The following is an 8,584-nucleotide window of genomic DNA, read 5'->3' on the forward strand; positions in this document are numbered from 1 at the left end:
CTGCAGGGAGTGTTCATGGACCGAATGGGGAGTTGCCCATTCGGAAGCTTCTCTGATGTGGTAATCTGCGGTGAAAGAACCGAGAGCTTGATCAAGGCTGGAAAGATCAATGATGTGGGTTCCTCTTCATCCAAGAAGCCTTTCTCTGGGGCACCTCGCCGTAGAGAAGGTGAAACCAATGCTGTTCAGCACCGCCGAGGTCAGAACAGAAGTCAACATCAATACAGACAGGTTGCTGCAGTGACCATCCCTGCACCACAACAACGTCAACCTCCTCAACAACCAAGACAACAACAACAGCAACAACGTCCCTATCAGCCGAGGCAGAGGCTGCAACCGGATAGAAGGTTTGACCCGTTGCCCATGTCGTATGCTGAGCTTCTGCCTGAGTTGCTCAGGTTGGGTTTTGTAGAGTTGAGAACCATGGCTCCACCAACTGTTATACCACCTGGGTACGACGCAAATGTCTGGTGCGATTTCCATTCAGGGGCACCCGGGCATAATATAGAGAAGTGTCGGGCTTTCCAGCATAAAGTCCAAGATCTGATCGATTCTAAGACGATCAATTTCTCCCCTGTGCCGAATGTTGTGAACAACCCTATGCCTGCGCATGGTGCTCATAGGGCAAACTGTATTGAAGGGGTTGAATCTGAAGATCTGGTGATTAGTGTTGAAGAGATTCAGACTTCTCTGCTGGTAGTCAAAGGCCGTCTGTTGGAAAGTGGTATTCATCCGGGCTGTGATGAAGACTGTTTGGGCTGTGCCGAGGCCGAGAACGGTTGTGATCTACTGAGGGCTGGTATCCAGGGTTTGATGGATCAGGGCCATGTTCAGTTTGGTAGGGCCGATGACAAAGATCAAGGGGCAGTGTCTACTGTCACCATCTTCTTCAAGCCAGCTGAAGGGCGTGCGCCTACAACCAGTGGTAATCCAGTTACCATCTCCACACCAGTTTCCACCAGTATTCCTACAACAATCGTCGCTCCGGTTAGAAGGGCCGAGAATAATAATGCTGTGCCTTGGAGGTATGACAATGCCTACCGAAGCAACAGGAGGGCTGAGAACAGGGTCAAGCCTTCAAATCAAGCGCCCGTGACGATTTTTGCACCTGCTAGTAAAGCTCCGGTCGTTGTGAGTCCTGCTGTGGACAATGTGGGTGGACCCGGAGGCTTTACCCGTAGTGGTCGGCTGTTTGCGCCTCAACAGTTGAGGGATGCCAATGCTGAGGCATCTGTTAAAGCTAAGGGCAAACAGGCCGTTGTTGATGAAGTTCCTGCTCAAGCGAATGTGCCTGGTGGCTCGTTTGAAAAGGATGTGGAGGAATTTATGCGGATTATAAAGAAGAGTGACTACAAGATTGTAGATCAGCTCAACCAAACTCCCTCCAAAATCTCCATTCTTTCTTTGCTGTTGTGCTCTGAGGCACATAGAGACGCCTTGCTAAAGATGTTAAATATGGCGTATGTACCTCAGGAGATTTCGGTCAATCAACTGGAGGGTGTAATTGCTAATGTGACTACCCGACACGGCGTGGGGTTCACAGATCTTGATTTAACACCTGAAGGGCGGAATCACAACAAGGCCTTGCACATCACCATGGAGTGCAAGGGGGCTGTGCTGTCACATGTCTTGGTGGACACCGGGTCTTCGTTGAACGTGCTGCCGAAGCAGATCTTGAAGAAGATACCGGTTGAAGGGGTTGTGCTGACGCCGAGTGACCTAGTTGTTCGTGCATTTGATGGATCCAAGCGTTCTGTTTTTGGTGAAATCACTTTGCCTATAAGGATAGGTCCTGAGGAGTTTGATATCGTCTTCTACGTCATGGACATCCAGCCAGCTTACAGTTGTCTTCTGGGACGTCCATGGATTCATGCAGCAGGAGCAGTCTCGTCGACTCTCCACCATAAGCTCAAGTACGTCTGGAACGGTCAGATTGTGACCGTGTGCGGTGAAGAGGACATCTTGGTGAGTCATCTGTCCTCATTCAAATATGTTGAGGTGGATGGCGAGATCCACGAGACTTTGTGCCAGGCGTTCGAGACGGTGGCTCTGGAGAAGGTGGCATACGCTGAGCAGAGGAAGCCAGGGGCTTCAATCACTTCTTACAAGCAAGCTAAGGAAGTGGTTAATTCCGACAAGGCCGAAGGCTGGGGCAAGATGGTGGAAGTGCCTGTCAAAGAAGACAAGTTTGGCATCGGTTATGAGCCCCTCCGAGCAGAGCAGGTGGCAGCAGGTCCGAGTACTTTCACCAGCGCTGGGCTGATGAATCATGGGGCCGTCTTCGCAGCGGATGTGGAAGATGTTGACAGTGATTGTGATCTCGATTGCTGGGTCCGCCCGAGTGCGCCAGGGGAGATGATCAACAACTGGACTGCAGAGGATATGGTCCAAGTTACTCTTCAGACAGAGTAATTTTCTTTTGTTTTTTCATTCTGCATAAAACCCTACGTTCTGCCCAAGACGTAGTGGTTCATTGTAGGGCCACATGTTTTCATTGCTTATCATTAATAAAGGACGTTTTGCAAACAATTTTGTGATCCCTGTCTTTCTATTTTGTTTTTCATTTTTCAAAAAAATAAAAATGGCAATGTTTTTGTTTTTGTGACTTTCTTGAACTCTTTTTCTAAAATAAAGCATCAACATGCAGAAATGATCTTATGGCATCCATTATGAACAGATCTGTTATGGCCCAGTATGATTTCGACAATCCCATCTACCAAGCTGAAGAGGAGAGTGATGAAGACGGTGAACTCCCGAAAGAATTGGTTAGATTGTTGAAGCAGGAGGAAAGGGTCATCCAACCTCATCAGGAGGAGTTGGAGATTGTGAATCTTGGCACTGAGGACGCCAGAAGAGATATCAAGATTGGGGCTGCTTTGAAACCTGAGGTCAAGAACAGGTTGATTGAGATGCTGAGAGAGTATATGGAGATATTCGCCTGGTCTTATCAAGATATGCCTGGGCTGAATACTGATATTGTGGTTCATAGACTACCTCTCAAAGATGATTGTCCTTCGGTCAAACAGAAGCTTCGTAGAACAAGTCCTGATATGGCAGTGAAAATCAAGGAAGAGGTTCAGAAGCAGTTCGATGCTGGTTTCTTGTCAGTAACAACTTACCCACCGTGGGTAGCCAACATTGTTCCTGTGCCAAAGAAGGATGGCAAAGTCAGGATGTGTGTCGATTACCGGGATCTGAACAGAGCAAGTCCGAAAGATGATTTCCCATTACCTCACATTGACGTATTGGTTGATAATACGGCTCAATCCTCGGTATTCTCTTTCATGGATGGTTTCTCGGGCTATAACCAGATTAAGATGGCGCCAGAGGACATGGAAAAGACGACATTCATTACACCTTGGGGCACGTTCTGCTATAAGGTGATGCCATTTGGGCTGAAGAATGCCGGTGCTACCTATCAGAGGGCCATGACGACTCTCTTTCATGACATGATGCACAAAGAGATTGAAGTGTACGTGGATGATATGATTGCAAAGTCGCAGACGGAAGAGGAGCACTTGGTAAATCTGCAGAAGTTGTTTGACAGGTTGGTCAAGTTCAAACTGAGGCTGAATCCAAACAAGTGTACGTTTGGTGTGAGATCAGGGAAGCTGTTAGGCTTCATTGTCAGTGAGAAAGGGATTGAGGTTGATCCAGCAAAAGTCAAAGCTATTCAGGAGATGCCTGAACCGAGAACAGAGAAGCAGGTTCGTGGATTTTTAGGGAGACTGAACTACATTGCAAGGTTCGTATCTCACCTAATTGCCACGTGTGAACCTATATTCAAATTGCTTAGAAAGAATCAGGCGATCAAGTGGAATGATGATTGTCAGAAAGCTTTTGACAAGATAAAAGAGTATTTACAGAAACCTCCAATCCTGATCCCTCCAGTTCCAGGGAGACCGCTGATAATGTACCTGTCAGTTACCGAGAATTCAATGGGGTGTGTATTGGGACAACATGACGAGTCTGGTCGAAAAGAGCATGCCATATACTACCTTAGCAAAAAGTTTACCGACTGTGAAACAAGATATTCACTGCTCGAGAAAACTTGTTGTGCTTTGGCCTGGGCTGCTCACCGACTGAGGCAGTATATGCTGAACCATACTACCTTGTTGATTTCTAAGATGGATCCTGTGAAGTACATCTTTGAGAAGCCGGCTCTCACCGGACGTGTTGCCCGTTGGCAGATGATCTTAACTGAGTATGATATCCAGTACACGTCTCAGAAGGCTATCAAAGGTAGTGTTTTGTCAGACTATCTCGCCGAACAACCGATCGACGACTATCAGCCTATGATGTTTGAATTCCCTGATGAAGAAATCATGTATCTTAAGATGAAAGATTGTGACGAGCCTCTTGTCGAGGAGGGACCAGATCCGGACGACGAGTGGACCCTGATGTTTGATGGGGCTGTGAATGTGAATGGTAATGGTGTTGGTGCAGTGCTGATCAATCCTAAAGGTGCTCATATACCTTTTTCTGCCAGATTGACGTTTGATGTCACCAACAACGAAGCTGAGTATGAGGCTTGTATCATGGGAATAGAGGAAGCCATTGATCTGAGAATCAAAACACTTGACATATTTGGAGATTCCGCTCTAGTGATCAATCAGGTCAATGGAGATTGGAATACGAACCAGCCGCATTTGATTCCGTATAGAGATTACACCAGAAGAATACTGACGTTCTTCAAGAAGGTGAAGTTGTATCATGTCCCTCGGGATGAGAATCAGATGGCTGATGCCTTGGCTACTTTATCCTCTATGATAAAAGTTCATTGGTGGAATCATGTGCCACATGTTGCGGTGAATCGACTCGAGAGGCCTGCGTATGTGTTTGCAGCCGAGTCTATTGTGGCGATTGATGAGAAACCGTGGTACTATGACATCAAGAACTTCCTCAAGACTCAAGAGTACCCTGAAGGTGCATCGAAGAATGACAAGAAAACCCTGAGAAGGCTGTCTGGAAGCTTTTATTTGAATCAGGATGATGTGTTGTACAAGCGGAACTTCGACATGGTCTTGCTCAGATGCGTGGATAGACACGAAGCAGACATGTTGATGCAAGAAGTACACGAGGGTTCGTTTGGTACCCATGCTGGTGGTCATGCAATGTCAAAGAAATTGCTGAGAGCCGGATATTACTGGATGACTATGGAATCCGATTGCTTCAAGTACGCTCGGAAATGCCATAAGTGCCAGATATATGCTGATAAGGTGCATGTACCACCAAGCCCGTTGAATGTCATGAACTCGCCTTGGCCGTTTGCCATGTGGGGCATTGACATGATTGGGAAGATTGAACCTACTGCTTCGAATGGACATCGCTTCATCTTGGTTGCGATTGATTATTTCACCAAATGGGTGGAAGCAGCTTCCTATGCTAACGTGACCAAACAAGTGGTTGCCCGGTTCATCAAGAAGGAAATCATCTGTCGTTACGGAGTTCCTGAGAGAATCATCACTGACAATGGTTCAATTCTCAATAACAAGATGATGAAAGAGCTTTGCAGAGATTTCAAGATCGAACATCACAATTCTTCTCCTTACAGACCAAAGATGAATGGTGTTGTAGAGGCGGCAAACAAGAATATCAAGAAGATTGTGCAAAAGATGGTCGTCACGTACAAGGATTGGCACGAGATGCTGCCTTTCGCTTTGCATGGGTACCGTACCTCAGTGCGTACGTCGACCGGGGCAACCCCGTACTCCCTTGTGTATGGTATGGAAGCAGTCCTACCAGTTGAAGTGGAGATCCCTTCTCTGAGGGTATTATTGGATGTCAAGCTTGACGAAGCCGAGTGGATTCGTACAAGGTTTAATGAGTTAAGCCTTATCGAAGAGAGACGGCTAGCAGCTGTGTGCCATGGGCAGTTATATCAGAGAAGGATGAAGCGAGCCTTTGATCAGAAGGTGCGTCCTCGGACATTTCAAACTGGAGATCTAGTTTTGAAGAGGATCCTTCCTCCCGGTACCGACAACAGGGGCAAGTGGACTCCTAATTACGAAGGTCCATATGTTGTGAAGAAGGTTTTCTCCGGTGGAGCCTTGATGCTTACAACAATGGACGGTGAAGATTTTCCGTCCCCTGTTAACTCAGATGTAGTCAAAAAATACTTCGCGTAAATTGACCCGCTGGATAAAAAGAACAAAAGAGTCCAGGCAAAAAAGGGCATCCCGGCGAACCAAAAACAGAAAGAAAAGGTTCGGGCAAAAATTAGGGATATAAATGAAAAGAATTTGTACACCCGGTAAGTCGAAAACCCGCAAGGGCGGCTTAGGCAAAAATGGGTATCCCGGTGGATTGAAAACCCGAAAGGGCGATCCAGCCAAAAGAGGGATTAAAGCGAAGACTACAGTCTGAGTTATCTGTACTTCATCATGCTTCGTCAGCTGCCATCTCGAAAGATGTGATCGGTCCAGTCATTCTTCTCAGAAAGCAAGGAGTTGGGAGGAAAACTGATGATCTGTGGGTTATAACAGAATTGGGAAATAGTGGATGCCGTATTCACATTGCCATTAGGATAGTTTATTTTCCTTTTGTGCGCAATTACCTCTTTCTAGGAATTGCTTCCCAATGTATTTGCCTTTTCAGGCACTTTTTCAATCAATAAAAGTCGTTATTCAGATAAATAGCTCTCCTGTTTTTATTTTTACTGTTTTGTTTGCAAAAAACGTCCGAATTTTTGATAAACATTGCATATAATAAAACATGAAGGTTTAACAATAACTTGCAGAAGGATAAAACATTTGAAAATCATTTTGAATGTTGAGGACACTTGAGCATATCTTGTCCATGTACCCCTGGGGCATTGTGTTGTGCTGTTTTGCAGGTCGTCATCTGTGAGCATTTCCCCAGCAGTATTTCTCCGAGCAAGTCTGATAGCTGTCAGAGCTTTGTTCCTCTGCAGAGGTGTCTGTGGATAGTACCTTCTTTCCTCAGCAGACCTAAGGATTGCCTATCCCCAGCAGGCTTGTGTTGACAGGTTTCCCAGCTGAGCTCCCCACTGAGTGCCTGGCAGTTGTTTCCCCAGGAGTTCCCCCAGTGGAGTTTATCAATGAGAATGTTGTTCCCCAGCAGTTGGGTTTGTGATACGTTATCCCCAGCACGGCCGTGAGTGCTTCTCCCCAGCAGGGTTGCGAAGGTCTATCTCCAGTATGATATGATGTGTTATCATCCCCACCAGAGTTGTTCTCCTCAGCAGAGTGGTGTGGGTTGTTCCTCAGCAAGTTCCCCGAGTGGAGCGGGTTTCAAAGAAATATTTCTCCAGTAGAGTTCATTCTACCAGTGGTTTGGACGAGTTTCCGTGGCTGATCGGTATTTGCATCCCTAGTTGGGTTTAGTCTACCTGTGGATTGTGTGGGTCGTCCCCAGTGGAGTGCAAGTTATTCCCCAAAGCAGAGCTGGTCCTACCTGAGGCTTGGTTGGGTCTTCCCCAGTGAAGTGTCATATCATTCTCCAGTAAGGTGATCTTGTTACTCCAGAGAGTATCATCCCCGAAGAGTTGTCTGGTGTTATCTTCCCCAGCGGAGTATTGTTTGCTTCCCAAGTGGAGTCCCTTAGTGGATTGAGTCCCTTGAAGGATATCCCCAGCGAAGTCTATCCTGTTCCCGGCAACAATTTTGTTTCTCCAGCATGAGTGAGAAGTCGGTGCTTTCTCCACGAAGCACTCTTGGATGAAGGCTCTCCCCGCAGAGTATTTCTCAGTCAGAATCTCCCAGCAGAGTTGGAGTATCTGATCTTTTGGCTCCGTAGCCAGGGTTCATTCGCATTTTGCATGTAGAAATCATTGCATCCTCAAAACGCGTAACATTTCCATTTAATGTGGAGCATTACGCCATAGAAAAATTCAAACATATGCATTCATGTGTTCCAAAACCTGTCAGACCGTATCCCCGGCAGAGGCGGATGTTCGTTTAACTTGTACAGCACGTTTGCTACGGTTGCTCCTGACAGCATTCAGGATTAATGATCCCCACAGAGGTTTATTTCCTCATCCGTTGGTGAAAGGAAGGCATATTTCTCCCCAGCGAGATCCCCTGCCAGCACGTGGTCTTGCCCAGACATGAAGATGTCGGTATCCTGTCAGCACCCGCGTGTGTCGTTTCTTTGGTGTCGGTAAACACCATCTTTCGGTGATTTCCCAGTCATGCGTAGTGTCTGGTCTTCTTTTGATGTCGGTAAACATCCTCTTTCGATGTTCATAACGTCGCTATCCCTTCCCTAGTGAAGATTTCTCCTCTCCGTTGGTGTCGATAAACGTCGAGTTTTTCCCGATCATCCGTTGATGATTTGGTTGTGTTCACTCTCCCTAGTGAAGATTCCTCCTCTCCGTTGGTGTCGATAAACGTCGAGTTTTTCCTAGGCGTCCGTTGGCGTATAGTTGATATCTTTCCCCACAGGGTCGTCCCCAGAAGTTTACTCCTCTCCGTTGGTGTCGATAAACGTCGAGTTTTTCCTGTACGTCCTATGACGTCTGGTTGCTTATTCCTCGCAGGTCATTTGGTAATGCCAGATGATTCCCCTCAGAGATTTCTCCTCTCCGTTGGTGTCGATAAACGTCGAGTTTTTCCTATTCGTC

This window comes from Lathyrus oleraceus, chromosome 4 (assembly GCF_024323335.1).
Source record: "Lathyrus oleraceus cultivar Zhongwan6 chromosome 4, CAAS_Psat_ZW6_1.0, whole genome shotgun sequence".
Classification (NCBI taxonomy): Eukaryota; Viridiplantae; Streptophyta; class Magnoliopsida; order Fabales; family Fabaceae; genus Lathyrus; species Lathyrus oleraceus.